The sequence below is a fragment of the Diabrotica virgifera genome, chromosome 9 (assembly GCF_917563875.1).
Source record: "Diabrotica virgifera virgifera chromosome 9, PGI_DIABVI_V3a".
In the NCBI taxonomy this organism is placed as follows: domain Eukaryota; kingdom Metazoa; phylum Arthropoda; class Insecta; order Coleoptera; family Chrysomelidae; genus Diabrotica; species Diabrotica virgifera.
Genome location: NC_065451.1, coordinates 8554675 through 8575631, shown reverse-complemented (window position 1 = coordinate 8575631; position 20957 = coordinate 8554675). Strand labels below are relative to the sequence as shown.

Below are 20957 nucleotides of genomic sequence, written 5' to 3'. Positions count from 1 at the left end.
AAATATTAAATAAAAACCTAAAAGTTTCTTTGAGATAATAGAAACGTGATTTCACTGTGATTGCACGCGCAGTGAGGAATTCCCTCACTTGAAGAGGGATGTCGCTTCTTTCAACTATCATACAGCACACTGGCCGCCTGAAATATTCTATAACTTTTTCATACCCTCTCATAAACCATGCTAAAGGCATTCCTGGGTGCTTAAGGTTATCGTATTAGTTTACACAATTTCATTGGTTATAAACAAATATGGTGAGGGATTTCCTCATAGCGCGTGTAATGGCGGGTTAAGATGTTTTATTTTTTGCATGAAAACGAAGCGTTGCATGAAAAAAGGGAAGAATTTTTTGTCAAAAATTGAACGAGGAATTCAAGAAAGATTTTTAATTTGAAATATTTCAGTGGCGTACCATTTTTATCTTTAAAAATTACAGACTATTATCCGTATGCGCGCCAATGGTAAATATAAAATTCTTAATTATATGTCAAAACATGCACAACAACTATGTATTAAAACCCATCAAATTTCATTTGCACATCTCAATCGGTTTTAGAGCAATAAATAAATCCTCAGTTTGTAAGAAAAATTTTAACACCCCATATCTCGGAAACAAATGAAAATCGAATAACAACATATGAGTTATTTTTGATTATTTTTACGTATATTATACAGTCTTGAAGTTTGGCACATTCCTCCCCACTCACCCTGTATAGTTAAATGTAAATATACATTATAACTACATATATGAAAAATACGTCCACCGACATTTCCTATTTATTAGATTAACTGACACTAGGTACACTGACACAGGCAACGACCACTGTCAAATTCCATACTTATAGTAATCGCATAAAGTAGAGCGGAATGTTCGACAAGGAGACCCAGTATCGCCTAAACTTTTTAAAACGGTGCTGGAACATACTTCTAAGAATTTGGATTGGCTGACAGAGGGAATAAAAATGCATGGAGAATATCTAATCAACTTTTGTTTCGCCGATGATATAGCTATAATAGCTGAGGATTAAGAATGGCAAGAGAGATGGTACAGGAACTCTTTGTGGCTACAGAAAATGTGGGTTTAAATATAAACATCTCGAAAACAAAAATAATGACAAAATTCTTACCCGAGATCATCAGTATTGGTCGGCAAGAAATAGAACTCGTAGATAAATATACCTACGACATTAAATTATGATTGGCATGGAGAATCAGACCCATGAACTGAAGAGAAGAATAAGTCTTGGGTGAGCAGCATATGGAAAACTGAGAGAAACATAAAAGTGAGCTGTCTACTGCGATGGTTCTGCGACTGCAATGCGTCCTCTCAGAGTTGACGTAGAAGGAGAAACACTTATTTTAACAAAAGCATTGCCTACCAAATTGAAAGTCACACAGAGATGCATTGAACGACCCATGTTAGGAATATCTCTCATTATTCTCTTTGCCTTATCCCTATGCGGGGTCGGCTTCCCTAATTGCATTTCTCCACACAATGCATATCAATGTTAATCCCCTTTATCAACATGTCCTGCCTTATCGTCTCCCCCAGGTCTTCTTTGGTCTTCCTCTCCTATTCCTTCCAGGAATCTGCACTTGGATGATTAACGTCTCGACGTTGAACATGACCAAACCATCTCAATCTATTCTCTCTCATTTTGGCAACAATTGGTGCCACATATAGACTTGCCCTAATATACTCATTTCTAATTTTATCCTTCTTTGTAACTCCACTCATCCATCTAAGCATTCTCATTTCCGCCACATGCATTCGTTGTTCCTCTTTCTTTTTCACTGCCCAACATACAGTTCCGTACATCACAGCCGGTCTTATGGCTGTTTTAGAGAATTTTCCCTTCAGCTTCATTGGAATTTTTCTGTCACACAACACACCACTCGCTTCTTTTCACTTCATTCATCCAGCCCTAATTCTACTGCATGCATCTCCATCTATTTCTCCATTACTCTGTAATACCGATCCTAGGTACTTAAAACTATTGCTTTTCACAATCATTTCACCATCCAAAGATACCATTTTATTTGTAGTAACTTCATCTTTAAATGAACATTCCAAATACTCTGTTTTTGTCCTACTAAGTTTTAAACCTTTTTCCTCCAGAGCTTGTCTCCACTGTTCCAGTTTTTGTTCTAAGTATCTTTCCTTATTTCCTACTAACACTGAAGCGTTTTACATGTCTGCTCTATGGGGACAAGGAAAGACTATCTATAGAGATACTGTGGGGTAGAAATGGGGCTAGTAGAAGGAACAGACACGCAAACCTTCATGCGAACGGCAGCTCATTTTTTTTGTGCGGTGGCGGGTCGTAGATTCGTTGGGAGGGGTAGGAGGGTTTAAAGAAGACTAACTACATAACCAAATAAGCAAAGGATACTTACACAGATACTATTCCACTGGAATAGAATAGAATAGTATCAGAAGCACTAAAAATTGGAGGAAATATACTACTTGAAAAAATTAAACAACTTTTCAATATCTGCCTTCACAACGCCAATATTCCAACAGACTGGAACAACGCTACTATGATTCTATTACACAAAGCAGGAGACAAAGCCAATTTAGAGAATTACAGACCGATTAGCCTCCTCAGCCATTTATATAAGTTATTTACGCGAATAATAGTTAAGAGAATGGAAAGAAAGTTAGAGACTTATCAACCAAGAGAACAGGCAGGATTCCGAAAAAATTACGGAACAAATGACCATCTACAAAGTATAAAAACCCTGATAGAGAAAGTAGTGGAATACAATAAACCCCTAGTTCTAGTTTTTATCGATTTTCATAAAGCCTTTGATACAGTTGAACTTAGCAAAATATTACAGGCGCTTAAAGAATGCAGGCTAGATTATAGGTATACAAAATTATTACACAAAATATACTTACAGGCAACAACCACTGTCAACTTACATACTAACAGTAATCGCATAAAAATAGAACGGGGGGTTAGACAAGGAGACCCAATGTCACCTAAACTTTTTAATACGGTCTTAGAACATGCTTTCAAGAGTTTGGATTGGATGACAAAGGGAATAAAAATAGATGGAGAATACCTAAACAACTTACGTTTCGCCGATGATATAGTCATAGTAGCTGAGGATCTAGGTATGGCAAGAGAGATGGTACAAGAACTCGTTGTAGCTACAGAAAATGTTGGTTTAAATATAAACATCTCAAAAACAAAAATAATGACAAATTTGGTACCCAACCAGAACATCAGTATTGGTGGGAAGGAAATAGAACTCGTAGATAGATATAAATACCTGGGACATGAAATTACGATTGGCAGGGATAACCAGACTCATGAGCTGAAGAGAAGAATCGGTCTTGGGTGGGCAGCATTTGGAAAACTGAGAGAAACTTTTAAAAGTGAGTTACCCACATGTCTAAAGAGAAAGGTATTCGATCAGTGCGTCCTCCCAGTCTTGACGTACGGATCAGAAACACTTACCTTAACTAAAGCCTCGGCTACCAAACTAAGAGTCACGCAGAGAAGAATGGAGCGGTCAATGTTAGGAATAACTCTGCGAGACAAAATCAGAAACGAAGAAATCAGGAGAAGAACAAAGGTGACTGACGTCATCGAGAGGATAGCCAGGTTGAAGTGGAGATGGGCAGGACACGTAGCCAGAATGACAGATGGGCGATGGACGAAGAGGTTATTGGAATGGAGGCCAAGAGAAGACAAGAGAAGCGTCGGTCGACCGCCTACAAGATGGACTGACGACTTAAGAAAGGTAAATAAAAACTGGATGAGGGCGGCGCAGGATAGATGGGGTTGGAAACGAGGGGAGGAGGCCTATGTTCAGCAGTGGACTTTTGAGGCTGGATGATGACTTACACAGACTTGAGGACTTTCCTACTATTTAAACAAATTGGGACGCCGTTCGAAAAATCCTCAAATTCTCATATCGAGTACTTACTGGAAACCAAATGGGAGACATTCATCGTAGATTCCTCGTTGGGGTTATACTGGGCTACAAATTATCATCATATGGCTTCTATGCCATATCATTTTCTTCTGTTCTAAAACTTAATTCACTTGTATTAGTTATCTGTTAATAATTTTTTTAAATTAAAGAGGTTACAAAAAAAAATTGTGTACATTTCATAATGTTTATTTAAACCCTTATACCTTTTTATTTTTATTTTGAGAATAAACACATTCTCAAACCAGAAATGAATAATAATAACAAAATACATGATTTTACAATTTTTAACCTTATTTTTAGCAGTGTACCAAAACAAAAATTTGACATGGCTGTCAAAAGTCACTGTCATTTATTTACATAAAACTTTCCATGTTGAAAACAAATTATTTAAATATGTAAAACCTTTACCAAATTAATATCCACTTTTGAATTTATTTAAAATAAACATTATCCATACCTCAAAACAAAAATCCATGTCACAACACTTGGAACTTCAAAATTTTCCATTCGAGATTGGGGGGAGGGAAGACATTCAAATCATTATAAAACTGGAAACAGGAACTTACGGGAATTCTTACTGGAACATGTACAAATCCAAAACATCATCAAAAAAATAGCAACAGCTACATAAAGGACAGGAACCAGGAAACCACGCGCTTCTTTTTTACCGGCAAATCAAACTGCATAACAATAAAACTATTTCACAATAATATATCCATGTAAAATGCAGTGAAACTATTGTTATTATATTCCTTGACAAGTTAAAAATCCATCAGTTCTACTATAAGAAGAAAACCATTTTAAAAGCCGGCAAAGTGCGTTTCTTTGTGAGTCTGTTAGTTGAGTTCCACACAAAAAGATGTTTACTCTTCAGACATGTTTTTGGAACTATTTTATTTTCAGTGGCATATGTACCGCGTACCTAACCTTCCGAAAATTCTCGTACGCTTCAAGCCGATCATTCGTTCGGTTTGACATTTGATCAATCGGCGGAGAGAACTCAACGATCTTTCAAAATTCTGACCAATAATATCATAGGGTTTTTAGCGCTCAAAACTTGAGGGAAAAATACTGGGACCTAACGAATCCTTCCAGAACAATAAATGTTGATACAAGTAAACAGGAAATTTCCTAACCTTTACAATGCGAACAGGAGCGGCTTAGGAAATTTTAAAGATATATAAACTCGCAAAATATATTAGAAAAATAAATATTTTTCTTGGGATAGGATTAAAATTAATGGATATTTTTTTATAAAACATTGTAGTAGAAATCCATCTGCTACAATAGCCTCCTCGGAAGAGAGGAAACTGGATTACCAATTCAGTTTTCGATAACTACAAAAATCCAACATTGACATCTTGGGTGTGACAGGACAACAATACCAAAATATTTAAATAATGGCTAGTGGGGATTAAACAAAAACAAAACATCATTGTTAGGGAGTGGGCTAGCGTGCCATCAATCGCCAGACTCTTTAAAGTCGAGTAGACTTAAATGTTTAAAGACTCTACTGAGAACTGTAGGTGACAGGAGTTTCTGTGTCTTGGGAAAGAAATAATCTTGTGCCCTGTGTGGACCTCGCTGACATCCACGACAGTAACACAAGTGATATACATATTATATATACCATATAATACATACCATATAGCAGGGCAGACACAGCCTCATCACCTCGTTGCCTAACCAAGATTGGTTTTCAAAAACTAAAAAAATCTTTCTGAGCTCTTGGCTCAGCAGATAGGCATCTGCTTAAACTCTAAACACCTAGCGAGTTTCACGGGACATTCGGCAACGGTTCTGCAAAAGGAGGATTTAGACAATCCAGTCTAAATACCTCGTTGAGATAAAATGTCAAAAATGACATCTCAACAACTCATTCAAACAAGACCAACAAGGGGGGGGGGGGAACGCGTGTGACAACATACAAAAGACCAAAAAAACTAGTATACTGGATTCAAACGGGATATCAAACTATTTAATCAAGACCAAAAAAATGAACGTAACTCATGACATAGGAAATACTACATCATTACGTTTTAAATCAAAAGTCCTATTTAGGACATAAAAGCCTTTCATGAAAGTTCACAAGACAACTTTCTTCATTTTCAAATCACTAACTGGGATATTCTTTATTTTTTGCAAAACCGGGGATATGATCTTACTTTTCCAAAACATGAGTAGATCTTACTTTTCCAAAACAATGGGTAGACTTTATTTTTCCAAAACATGAGTAGACTTCACTCTTCCAAACTGGGGTTAGACTACTTTTTCAAAACAGGGATGAAAGCAAACACAAGGGAAAGACCTAAGGGACATTGGAAAGAATGACAGTTCCGACGAACGACCACTTCCATTTATCCACCGAAAGCAAGCTTCACCTGTACTCAACGCGGCCAGATCCTAAGCTCACCAGCCTTGTCACAGCTTCTGCTCTTGGCCTACTTTCAATAAACAAACACAAGAGAGGTCAACGAACTATTCGCCAAAAAAAATCAAACTCCATCAGGGACATGGGCTAACAGACATTACGGGATAACAGACTCTAAAATTTCCAGACTAAACAGGGATAGACAAACAAGCAGGGAACAAAAGACTCAAAGACTTCTAGTCATACTCCATATACATGGGCTTACAAACACAAATAAATATTGAAACTTGGTTCTTAGTCATACTCCATATACATGGGCTTACAAACACAAATAATATTGAAACTTGGTTCTTATATGAGCTTACACAAAATAAAACCGTTCTTGCTCTGACTACTAATGGGAGTGTTCCCAGACAACTGAACAACACTTCCTCATCACGAGTATTACACTTGTGATATGCCAGATACAAGAAAACATACATCATTTTATTAACAAGTGGAGGGGCCTCGCCACGGTTTCCCTCTTCACTTCTTTATGAACAAGTGGAGGGGCCTCGCCACGGTTTCCCTCTTCACTTCTTCATGGGGTTACTTTTTCTTCACTTCTAACATGAACAAATCCATATATCAAGGGTTATTTTCAAAACAGTGTCGACAGAGTACGCTATCTTCAAATCAAAAAGTGATAGCTTTTCTCCTGGCTGCTTGAAAAAACAAGGGGTCTACTTCTTCATTAATAAGTGGAGGGGCCTCGCCTCAGTTTCCCTCTTCACTTCTTCATGAACAAGTGGAGGGGCCTCGCCACGGTTTCCCTCTTCACTTCTTCATGGGGTTACTTCTTCAAGGATGACTTCTCCAACTAACCTGTGGCAATAATATACCCAATATAGATAGGCTTCGCTGGAAAATCACGGGACTTACTCACACAGACCATACCGAATTAGCTCATACACGGACCATACCAACTATTATCACACATCTACTCAAACGACCAAATCAATAATCACAAAAAACGTTTATTCTGTAAAAAACTGTTGATCTATAAGAATACATGCAAAAAAATGCAACATATTGTTATACTCTATAAGTGGATTCAATATTCAAAACTTTTTAAACGTAACTTTTAGCAAAATCTTCAAAAAAAATTTTTAACGTTACTTTTTTACCAAAATTTTCAAAAAAAATTTTTACTTTATTTTTTACTCAATTGTTTGTCTATATAATTCCTCAATATTTTCCAAAAAATTTAACCAATGCTTTCATCATGGGTACAATATCAATACAATATAGTAAGTACGCTACAATATTTAACATACTATTCTGTTGTACGATACATAAAATACAATACCAGTATACTACGGTTTACCTAAAATGGGGTTACAAGTTAAATACACTATGATGTATGAAATGGTACATGCCTATACAATCAGCAGCATGACCAAATCAACACCACAATACCATGTGTACATACTTACACCTCTTTTGGAAAAATTATTAACATGCGTAAACAAAAATAACAAAAATGGGCTCTTTCATGGGGACTAACAGACTGAAACAGTTTCGGGGGCACTAGAAGACATGAAACAGTTTCTGGGGGCAAGACAAGAGGAATCTGGGCTAAACTACATGGAAAGACTGGGGCGATATTTACTCAGGTCAAACTTCAGGGTGTACGTTACAAGTGTAACACCAAGTGGAGATGGCTAAAGATATTGGGGACTAGTAGATAGGCTAACTACTAGTTGAACATGTCTACAAGCTAGACCTGTAACAATGGGCGTACAAAACATGACACGAGTCGAGCTTCCATGTTATCGGAAACACTTGCACCACAAACCGAGATCGGCTGCCCAAGGGACGGGCACTGCCTAACAGTTGTAGTACAAATGAGACCGAAAGGAGGCTAAAGGGATATGGTAGTGGGAACATGCAAATGGGGTCTGAGGGAGGTCAAAAAAAGATACGGGCCCCACGTTGCCGGGGCCATTTGAAGCGTTCAACTGGACAAGGCAACTACTGGATACTGAAGGAGGCAGAAAAATGAATCAGCCCCACGTTGTCGGGGCCATTTGAAGCGTTTTAAGCCTAACACATTGGGCGCCATTTGAAGCGTTTTACATGTCTGCTCTATGGGGACAAGGAAAGACTATCTATAGAGATACTGTGGGGTAGAAATGGGGCTAGTAGAAGGAACAGACACGCAAACCTTCATGCGAACGGCAGCTCATTTTTTTTGTGCGGTGGCGGGTCGTAGATTCGTTGGGAGGGGTAGGAGGGTTTAAAGAAGACTAACTACATAACCAAATAAGCAAAGGATACTTACACAGACTTGAGGACTTTCCTACTATTTAAACAAATTGGGACGCCGTTCGAAAAATCCTCAAATTCTCATATCGAGTACTTACTGGAAACCAAATGGGAGACATTCATCGTAGATTCCTCGTTGGGGTTATACTGGGCTACAAATTATCATCATATGGCTTCTATGCCATATCATTTTCTTCTGTTCTAAAACTTAATTCACTTGTATTAGTTATCTGTTAATAATTTTTTTAAATTAAAGAGGTTACAAAAAAAAATTGTGTACATTTCATAATGTTTATTTAAACCCTTATACCTTTTTATTTTTATTTTGAGAATAAACACATTCTCAAACCAGAAATGAATAATAATAACAAAATACATGATTTTACAATTTTTAACCTTATTTTTAGCAGTGTACCAAAACAAAAATTTGACATGGCTGTCAAAAGTCACTGTCATTTATTTACATAAAACTTTCCATGTTGAAAACAAATTATTTAAATATGTAAAACCTTTACCAAATTAATATCCACTTTTGAATTTATTTAAAATAAACATTATCCATACCTCAAAACAAAAATCCATGTCACAACACTTGGAACTTCAAAATTTTCCATTCGAGATTGGGGGGAGGGAAGACATTCAAATCATTATAAAACTGGAAACAGGAACTTACGGGAATTCTTACTGGAACATGTACAAATCCAAAACATCATCAAAAAAATAGCAACAGCTACATAAAGGACAGGAACCAGGAAACCACGCGCTTCTTTTTTACCGGCAAATCAAACTGCATAACAATAAAACTATTTCACAATAATATATCCATGTAAAATGCAGTGAAACTATTGTTATTATATTCCTTGACAAGTTAAAAATCCATCAGTTCTACTATAAGAAGAAAACCATTTTAAAAGCCGGCAAAGTGCGTTTCTTTGTGAGTCTGTTAGTTGAGTTCCACACAAAAAGATGTTTACTCTTCAGACATGTTTTTGGAACTATTTTATTTTCAGTGGCATATGTACCGCGTACCTAACCTTCCGAAAATTCTCGTACGCTTCAAGCCGATCATTCGTTCGGTTTGACATTTGATCAATCGGCGGAGAGAACTCAACGATCTTTCAAAATTCTGACCAATAATATCATAGGGTTTTTAGCGCTCAAAACTTGAGGGAAAAATACTGGGACCTAACGAATCCTTCCAGAACAATAAATGTTGATACAAGTAAACAGGAAATTTCCTAACCTTTACAATGCGAACAGGAGCGGCTTAGGAAATTTTAAAGATATATAAACTCGCAAAATATATTAGAAAAATAAATATTTTTCTTGGGATAGGATTAAAATTAATGGATATTTTTTTATAAAACATTGTAGTAGAAATCCATCTGCTACAACACGACATCATCAGCATACATTAAGCAACATGGAATGTTACCTTGCAAAACTAATGAAAATAAATAAGAACTAAGCACCGAGCCTTGGTGCAATCCTACTTTCACCTAAAATTTATCAGTCTCTCCCGCACCTGTCCTAACACTAGTCGTTACTCCCTCATACATATCTCTCACAATCTTTACATATTCGCCAGGGACTCCTTTCTTATTGAGTGCCCACCACAGAATCTCTCGAGGAACTCTATCATATGCTTTCTCAAGATCAATGAATACCATATGAGCGTTGGTCTCTTTATTCCTGTATTTTTCCATCAGTTCCATGCAGTATTTTTCCATGTTAGGAATATCTCTGTGAGACCAGATAAAAAATAAAGTTTATCATTCACAGTAAAAATGATTTACATTAGCGAATAAATATATAATATATATAGACAAAAAAAAAAGATAAAAAAAGTACAAAATATCGAAAAATATCTTTTTACATTATTCACACAAGTTTCCGAGACTGAAACTTTGCGACATGTTTTTTATAAGTTTACAGACGTTAGGTAGACAATGTCGGCAAAATGCAAAGATACTGTTTCGAATCGGAATGCGTAAATACATTTAGAAAAAACTAAAAGAGGGGAAATTTCATTAAAACAGAAAGAAAGCTCCGGATCTTGTAATAACATGAGTTTCAGAGCGTAAGTGACTCTTTTTAGCATAATGAAATTCGAAATGAACATTTCTAGACAAAACAGAATGTTGAAAAGACCTCAAAAGGTATAAAGTCACAATATAAAGTAGGTAAAAAGGCATGTGGGGAAGTGGGGAGTGAAATTGCAGATAAAATAAAAGCAGACATAGTAGATATAATTTATATTTTTATTCTAAAGAAGGGTTACGGCGACTCCAAAATTTTGACATGTAGGAAATAATACAGGAATTTATTGATAAAGGAATAAAATCAACATATTATGCACAAGAAAGCGTAAATTTTCTTTCTGTTCTCTCTAATAGTCGGCCTAAAACATACTTACCTATTAGCTCAACTAAAGACTGCGCCATGTATGTTAGATGACACTAAAATAGACACGGCTATTTGTTTTGTTGTTTGAAATATAATAATAGACTCGTTTTATAAAACGAATTACAGACAATTCATCTATATAAAAGGCTCGTAGCTGTTATTTTGTTTACATTCTTTCCTATTCCCACATAACAATTTCATGTTCTTAGTAGATTCATAGAACATAATTTTCAGAAAAAGTATATACTGAGAATATGCGTAATTACAATTGCGAATGTGCAGAGAAGATACTAAGTATATTCTACATTACAGTACTTAAACGTTCTATGTATATGCTTAGAATGTACTACCGCACTTCTTTTTAGTATTTACCAAGAACATACTTTTTAGAAGGTTCTAAGGAGGTGCTATAAACCTTCTATTTATATATTTAGAATGTACTATCGCACATATTTGTAGTATATGGGAAGAATATTCCAAGGAAGTGCTATATACCTTCTAGTTATATACTTAGAATGTACTATCGCACATATTTAGTATATATTTAGTATATGGGAAGAATATTCCAAGGAAGTGCTATATACCTTCTAGTTATATACTTAGAATGTACTATCGCACATATTTTTAGTATATGGGAAGAATATTCCAAGGAAGTGCTATATACCTTCTATTTATATACTTAGAATGTACTATCGCACATATTTTTAGTATATGGGAAGAATATTCCAAGGATGTGCTATATATTTCTCAGAAGTATGTTTTCAACATCACCCAATTTCATCCTAGGTTCTACTAATATATTATATTTACATATTCTAATTGCATATGAGAATGTAGTTATTACATTCTACAATATTACGTAAAAAGTAAGTATAAAATATAAAATATAGGTACCTATGTATAATAAATATTATATGGGTAAGTAGGTACAGTAGGAAAAATGAAAGAATACCCATGAACGAACATATAAAACACACTGTATTTTCCTGTAACCGTGTCACACAAAAAATTGGCCAGCGCAAGTGCATGTAATAATTATTGTTACATGTACTTGCACTGGACAATTTTCTTTGTGACACGGTGACAGGAAAATACAGCGTGTTTTATATGTTCGTTCATGGGTATTCTTTCATTTTTCCGACTGTATATATATAAAATATAAGTAATATATTTAGTTATTATGTGCACATCAAAATAAAAATGCTGCTTATATATATTATATAATAGTCAAATATATATAATATGTATGTAAATTACTAAAATTTATAGGTATCTATATACATACTTATACTTACTAGGTATTTAGGAAATATTGAAGTACCAATATGAATTTATTATCTTCAAGCTGCCGGCGTGCCGGCAAACAAAATAAAAAAGTTATTTATGTATTTTCTTAAAAATGTTTTAATCCTTGTAGCTAGAAATACTTCGTCTTCGGTTCGTCCTAACAGCGTAGACACAATAAATGCCTAGCCTAACTAACTATACTGGACACTGGAAACTATTTTCATATTTTGCCCTTGTTATTTGTTACTTACCCCCTTCCGCTGTGCAGGTATAATATACAATGCAAAATGCAAGGGTCAGAATGACAATGAATGGCCGTTTCCGGATTCCCGTTTCACGTTGTTTGGTTGTGGACCTTTACCTGAATGTAATGTAGTTAAAATAAAATTATACCTAAAAATACTCATGGTATATTATATTCATTTCAGTTGAAAACGAAACGAGATTTTCTCATTTTTCTTCAATAGAATTAAGTTTTAAACTTTTTTACCATACAATTAAAACGGGTTAAAAAAATGAATTAGATAGTTCAGTAGTACCTACCAAAATACCTAAACTTTATTAATTATTCTTAATGAAGTTGATAACCTATAGGTAACATTATTCTTCTTCCTATAGGTACATACAGTATATTCTTTTTAAGATATTTTAAAAGTATATACAAGTATGTGTTAAGCATATACTTTTGAATATATTTACGCATATACTAAAGGCCGCGTCCCACCATCAAATAATTTGATCAAACTGGTTTGAGCAAACTGAAAGTGACAGTTAGTGACATCACATCCTGAGTGTTCATTGTGGATAATAATGAAAAATTTTAATTTTAAATAAAGTACAAACAAGTTAGACAACTCAATACAAAAAATTTGATCAAACTAGACTGATAGTGAGAGCACAGAATTTTAGAATTTCAAAAAAACTGCAATTGTGACGTCACTTTGACGTAATTCCGGAGTTTGCTTAAACTGTTTGATCAAATTATTTGATGGTGGGACGCGGTCTTAAGAATATTCGATTAAGGTATATTCTAAGAATATACTTTTACGAACATTCCGAGATACTACGTACACGAATGTGCTCAGTATATTCGGTGCAAGAATATTCTTTGAAGCACATGCAAAGAACATGAAATTTAGAATGTTTTTAATGGTATGGTTTGTTCAACGGTAAATGGTTGAGTTCAATTAGTGCGGTCGTAAATATTATTAAATTTATCTGACCTGGCCCATTGTTAAGACCCACCCGGAGCGATAAGCCACCGAGGTAGACAGAGTTGGTCTTTTGCAATTAACACTGACTAGACGGTACTCCCATAATAAAGCCTGAAATAAATTTTACCTGAAACCGGGCTTTGTATACTATTATCGGTTAATCCAGAATGTTTATAGTGGTAACTAATTGAAATCAAACCATTTACTGTTAAACATACTTTTTTTTTCATACATGGTATGCTTGTACTACGCATATACTAAAAAGATATACTTCGACGAATGTTGGTAGGATATGCTTAGAACATGATACGAACATCATTGTTATGTGGGTTGTAGCACACTATTTTGAAACCGAGGCTACGTTGCTCAAGATCGAAAGAGATGTGATGATGATCATTTTTAGATACTAGCACATAAACTATAATAAAAAAGGAGAAAAATTAAAAAAGTTAAGATAATAATAAATAAATAATAATAATAGCCTTTACTCCCCAACAGTTTCCCATTTACAGAGGAATACAAAGAATAAGAAATTATAACAGCACTGCATGCTTAATATAAATAATAGAACTTAAAATCTAAGGTTGCGCAACTTAAAGTAGAACAATAAAACAAAAAGAAAAAGAATAAAATATGGGTAAATATTACAGATATAATAAAACAGAAAATTTATATGCTTATGTGTGGTAACTGATTAGAAATTACAAATAAGTATTGCATTTGTTTTTCAATTCCGAGACACTACAACAAAAAATGTCACAAACAGATGAAAGTTTGTTTGCATTAGCACACATCATATTAATCGGCGCTTTTAACATTAGATATGTTTGAGCTCTTTTGCACAGAAACGTCTCATTTTGTCTTGATGCAAGCCTCGGAACAAAAAAATCTAATTGATTTAGTAACACTGCACAGTCTATCCCACCGTTTATTAACTTATGTAGAAACAATATTGATGCCTGATTTCTACGTTTTTCTAGAGAGACAAAGATAAATCTTTCTAATTAATTAAAATAATTGCAACCCCTAGCAGGGTAAACGCCGTCAACTTTTTAAGATTATAGCTACTAGAGCTAAACCAGAAATATTGGATAAATAAAACGAAGAAAACAAGTTAAAAATAATTTGAAAAGAAGGACGCCACTTTTACTACAAAATCTGTTCAATTTTCACATGCAACAAAAAATTCTTATATTTTTTACTGCATTAAATTTCTTATTACAACCCTTAATTTAAATAAATCTCAAGCCAGCCCAGTTCAATAGTACCATTTCATCTCCTCCCAATTTTACCCTTACCCCCTACAGACAGACAATTTTGGATTCGGGACAGAAGAAATCTCTCTCTCTTCTCCGACACCCGCCGTAGGGTGAGCTTATCTCTCGTACCTCTTGCAACACGTGAGGGTGCAATCTCTCTGCTACTCTCTCTAGCATCAGCCGTTCGACGGTCAACAAGTACCACTCACAACGAGGGTGCAATTTCTCTCTACTCTTACACCCGTCAAAGGGTGAGCTCTCTCTCATCAGCGGTTCCACGGAAAAGTCGGTACCGCTCATATCTTCACTCTGGACGGTCCAGCCTTCCTTTTGGGCTGAAACGAAAGAGCAATAATACGTGTTACGTTACGTGACGAACAGTAATTCGGGAGTGACGCCATACCTGATTTCGCAAATCGTGGTACGAGAACAATCAATTCGTGTGTGACCACGGCTCTAATGATCTACAACGTTCACAGTTTGGTAAGACTTTATATAGGTACATATTAATTTTGTCTGTATAAGACCTTGTACTTTATACTTCCACTTTAACCTGAACTGAATTCAATCCTACACTTATTACAGTCCACAATCAAAACTAGAGATTGTATTTTACAATCTCACATATGTACAAGCTTTTTGTACAATATCCATAAATAAAATATAATAAAAATGAAAAATTAATCTTATCAAAATTTATTAGAATTGCGTAGAATTGCACGAGAGCTCTAAAATTATCGATTTGTTTCCCGAGTGACACTTTGACAGGTTTAATTTCACAACAGGAAGGGGAGTGAAATTATGTCAAAGTGTTACGAGGGGCAAGAAGTAAATAATAATTTAAGAGATCGAGTATAATTCGCTGAGATTATTTGATGAATAAAACTGTCTTTAAATCATTTTAACTAATATTTTATTGATATCTTTACCTGAATATTTGCTAAACCTGTTTCTTGTTGTTCTCTGTGAGAAGTGGTAAAACATGAATTGCCATTAATGTCCCGAAATGTTCATTTTTTCGTAGCAACGGAGGGCATCTGACGTAATACTTGACGTCGGGAAATTATCAAAAATTATCAGTAGTAATTGCACAAGAGCTCTAAAATTATCGAATTTTTCCCGAGTAACACTTTACCATTTTTAATTTCACGACCCGAAGGGGAGTGAAATTATGTCAAAGTGTCACAAGGGCAACAATTCGATAATAATTTTAGAGATCAAGTGCAATTTGCTGCGATTATTTCATGAATAAAACTGTTCAAAACCAAAATTTTATTGTAATTTATTTATGTAAGTACAAATTAGTACCAAATACTATTGACTGTAATACATCCAACTCCCACAGGAATCTGGAAGCACGTTGCCACTAGCGCCTTTGTCGGCTTGAGTTGAACTACGTTTTGACAACGTAAAATTTGACGTAAACATTCAAATTTAATTTTATAAATTTTTGAATAACGAGCTAATTTTGCTAAATTAAATTAAAATAAAAATAGTTCAAACACTTATACAAAAACAATAATAAAGCAATGTTATAAATGTAAGGTTAGATTGCTCTGGTTATCCTACTCATACCGCTAGATGGCGTTATTTTTTGCAAAATTAATGGGAAATGTCAAGAGTTGTATGTATTACAGTCTATAGTATTTGTTAGTACACAGTTGTTATAAATAGGGCTTTTCATCGATTCTCATTTGTTTCGAGCTTCTGTCATGTGTCACATAATATTAATATATCTACGTCATACGTCTTTGATTTGTATCACTGGCGTGATACAAGCGTGATGGAAATTGGAGCATTATTATTTTATTTATTCATACTATCGAAAGATAGTAGAATACAAGAAACTTATAATTTCACTTGAAGATCGAAATTTTTACTTGCGTTTTAATAGAATAAACTGATAACTGAAAATTTATGAGACTTAGAGAAAATCCCAGTATATAGTCAAACTTTAAACCGGAAATCGCTGATATGAGGGGCGAAATCTCAGATCCATTCTCGCCAATGGCTAGAATCTTTACTGATCTTAATCATACTTTCAAGTTGGCAAATACAAACAAAGATTGGTTCTAGTTTACTTTAACCGAAGAGACTCAGTGTTTTTCACCGAAGTTTTATGATGGAACTGAAATGTTTATAGCAAACAAACAAAAATAATTTAGAATAACAAACGAATATTAAATTGTCCCTTATACCTATATCACCTTTTATACAGAATGACAATTGAAACGCGTGAATTAAAGTTATAAGCTTTTTGAATCGTTACACTATTATAGGTTTTCTCTTTACGTAGAATATTTTTTATTGGTATTAATTCAAACTTTTACAAAATATATTTAACGAACTTTAGTATAAACATCTTCTTAGAGAAAAAATAAAGCTATACACAAAAACAAAGAACCCTTAACCCATTTCTCTTTACGATTATGTTAGCTTACATCTTAATAGATAACGTAAACAGACTCTTACCTTTTTCGTGATGGGCTCTTCTGGAATAAGGATTAGTTTTGAATGGCAGCTCTAATTGCGGCCTGAAAACTGATAGGTCTCGGGCGATCGTCGATTACATCCTGAAAACAAGATTCACCGTTACATAATTGCAGGTTATAAGTTAAGGGAGATTTACGGGAAAAAAGACCATAAAATCTTGTTATAGTTAGATACTGATGGCAAAAACATGCACTTCCTATACGGATATTTAGTTGGATCAAAAGTATTTTTGTATAGTTGAACAAATTTAACTGAAACTCTCAAGGTTACTTGAGGGCACCGCACCGTGTCTTCTCTTCGCGGTTGCAGATAAATAGGTTTTACTGTAAGTCTTATCTTAAAATATATACATATATGTGTATGCTATAAATATATGTATATGTTATAAAGTTTTTATCGCGCTTTTTTTTAACTGAAGTTTTTTTCAGAAAAAAAGATAAGTTTATTTCTGTGTGTTTAACTTAGTTTATTTGTAAGTTTTAGTAATTTTCGATTGTTTTTTCGTCATTTAAGCGACTTAAAAAAGGATTGTAGACATGAAAGAGGCCTGTTTTGGCTTACCGGAAGAGTTGAGGCTAGTCCATCAACGGTGTGAAGAGTTTGGAGGAGGTAATCCAATGATGACAATATGACAATATATGACAATGTTATCCAATATTTATATGACAATATGGAGATGAAAACATAGTACGCTACATTAAAGCAAACAGAATACGATGGGCGGGTCACGTGCTAAGATCAAGTGACGAAAAACTTCTGAACGCCACATTATGGGAAAGGCCCGATGGAAAAAGGTAAGTTCCTTGAAAGGAGCACAGCAATGGAAAATAGCTGCTCAGGACCGATAACAATGGAGGGAAATAGTAAACGCGGCCAAGACTCACATAGAGTTGTAGAACCAAATGATGATGATGATGATGAATTCAATGATGTGACTTATCGGCATCGTACGTTGTGGAGGGTCTGGACGTCCTACAATATTACAAGGCCGTGATTTGTCCTATCTTAAGGGCTCACCAACGTAACACCAAAATGGCGTGGCAATGGTGTCGAAGTGGTGTGGTTACCCAGTGGCAGGTAGATCTGTATAAACCTGTAGTGCTAAATCTGTATAAATATGTTTAGCAATTCTACCTGCCACTGGGTCACAACACCACTTCGACGCTATTGCCACGCCATTTGGTTGCCACGTTGGTGAGCGCCTTGCTTTATAGACTTCTTGCTCTCAGAAATGGACGGGACAGTGTACATCAAGTAAGAGATTAATTACACTAGTTTACACTCAAAATGCGACTGGAATGCCACATGCTATTTTTGGTTAATTTTTGCTCTCTGAACAGGAATATGATGGTAAAAACTTCCTAACACGTAAAATTTTTGAGTTATGATTAAAAAAAGATCAGTATTTTGATAAATTTTTTTTAAAACAGTCATTATCAAATTCACGTTTTTTCTAAAAACTGTGCATAATTTGGCAACACTGGGATATGTAATGTCTACGAATAACATATTAAATAAAAAATAAACCAAAGGCAATCCTTAATCGGCAAACCTACCCATTTAAACCTATTTCCAAATGTCTTTATTCCTCTGAGCCGCATCTATTTTTATATGAGCCTTCATGTACGAGAATTTCACGTGGTTTGTTGACCTTTGGGTTTTCCAGAAAATGCTAAAAGTATAGAATGGCTATAAAAGCAGCTCGTTGGTAAATCACCCCCTCAGTATTGGTTTAGTGCGCATAGTGGTGTTATATCGAAAAGTGAAAGTATCCAAAGTGAAAAATGTCCAAAGTCCAGAAACGTGGTTGTGTTAACCCCGCGGATAGTTTTTGTTACATATGTGGTCAGTTTACTCCTAAATCGCAGAAAAGGATAATTAATAAGAAGACAAAAGTAGCTTACCATAAGTATTTTGGATGTGTTATTGGCGATCAAGATCGGGACTGGGCTCCTCACATATTTTCCTGCAAATCTAAGTAATTGGTTAAATGGCAAACGCTTTTCTATGCCGTTTGCAGTTCCGATGATGTGGCGGGAACAACCAACAAGTCATTTCAACGACTCTTACTTCTGCATGACAAAAGTGTCTGGATTTTCAAGGAAGAGCAAATATAAAATTGAATATCCAGATATTACGTCAGCAATAAAACCGGTTGTGCATAGAGAAAATTTACCAGTTCCAGAACCCCGGCAAATTGGGAGGAAGATTTAGAAATCTATGACGATAGAAGTGAACCAGATGATGCATCAGAAGGGGGCGATTCCTATTTACCCGAAAGCGACGAAAAAGAACCTCATTTCATCCAACAAGCTGAATTAAATGATTTAGTTCGAGATCTTCACTTGTCCAAAGAACATGCTGAACTCTTAGGTTCTAGATTGAAACAATGGAATTTACTAGCCAGTGGAACCAAAGTTACAACATTTAGGAACCGTAACCAGGAGTTATCCTCGTTTTTCACTATGCAGGATAAAATGTGTGTTTGTGTTAATCCAAATGGGGTTATGGAAAAATTATGATTTGCACATAACCCAGAAGAATGGCGTTTGTTTATAGATTCTTCTAAATCAAGTCTAAAAGCAGTTCTGCTCCATAATGGCAACAGAAGACCATCTATTCCTCTTACACATGCAGTTGACATGAAAGAAGCACACGAGAGTATGTCGCTTATCCTAAATGCAATAAGCTATGCTACATACAAGTGGCAAATATCTGGTGACCTAAAAGTCATCGGATTATTACTAGGTCTTCAGGGAGGATTTACAAAATTTTGCTGTTTTCTTTGTCTTTGGGACAGTAGAGCAACACAGAGCCATTACCAAGTTACAGAACGGTCTCGCAAGAGATCAATATATTCCAGGTCAAGCTAACATTAAGAATATACCTCTCGTTGATTCCCAAAACGTTCTGTTACCTCCGTTACATATTAAACTGGGATTGATTAAAAATTTCGTTAAAGCATTAAATAAAGAAGGACATGCGTTTAAACACCTTAAACAAATTTTTTCTAAATTTAGTGACGCGAATCTGAAAGAAGGGGTATTTGTTGGACCACAAATAAGAAAACTACTAAGAGATCAACAGTTTGTGGAACAATGTGGAACAAATTCTGTTCGCTGCAATATTTATTGAAATGTCCTGAGACGGCCCTGCCTGCGTGCATATATGGCTTATTAGCGACATATTCATTTTTTAGTTAGTCTGTTTGTTGTCTTCAAAGAGTTCACACATGTCTTAGTAATAAAAATATATACAGTCCACTTAGTCAGCAGTTTTATTCATTGGGAACACAAGGTTGCACGTGGGCATCCTAACATTGGTCCATTCGAGACGGATCAAGTTTCACTATAGTGCCGGTGCCGATGTAAATTGGTCAAGGGAGCAGTTAAGTTTTTAATTAGAAGATTGATTACACTAAGACATACATCGTCAACGTGGTGACGGTGACGTAATAAGTGAATAGTTTTCGTTCAAAATTGGGTGAAGTCAACAAGTGGGACTCAAGACGGTTAAGTGTTTTGCTTTACAAGTTCAACGGACGGAAAACAAAGATCATAAAGACGGCAGTTGGAATAAGCGGATCAGGTTTCAGCTAACAGCGGCATGGTATACGACGATAATAAAATTAACAGTGAGTGAGCCAATATCCTATTTATATTTTCCTAATTTCAT

At 35.1% G+C, this 20957-nt stretch overlaps 1 protein-coding gene across 2 annotated transcripts in view; it reads right to left on the bottom strand.

The window, feature by feature from the left end:
* The window catches only part of LOC114332250 (vasoactive intestinal polypeptide receptor 2), a 784400-nt gene that overhangs the window by 214093 nt on the left and 549350 nt on the right, over positions 1–20957 (bottom strand). For both annotated transcript variants that reach the window (XM_050661170.1, XM_050661171.1), the window contains exon 2: positions 17262–17362. The gene's annotated coding sequence lies outside the window, so the exon portion shown is untranslated. The remainder of the gene's footprint in view (positions 1–17261; positions 17363–20957) is intronic.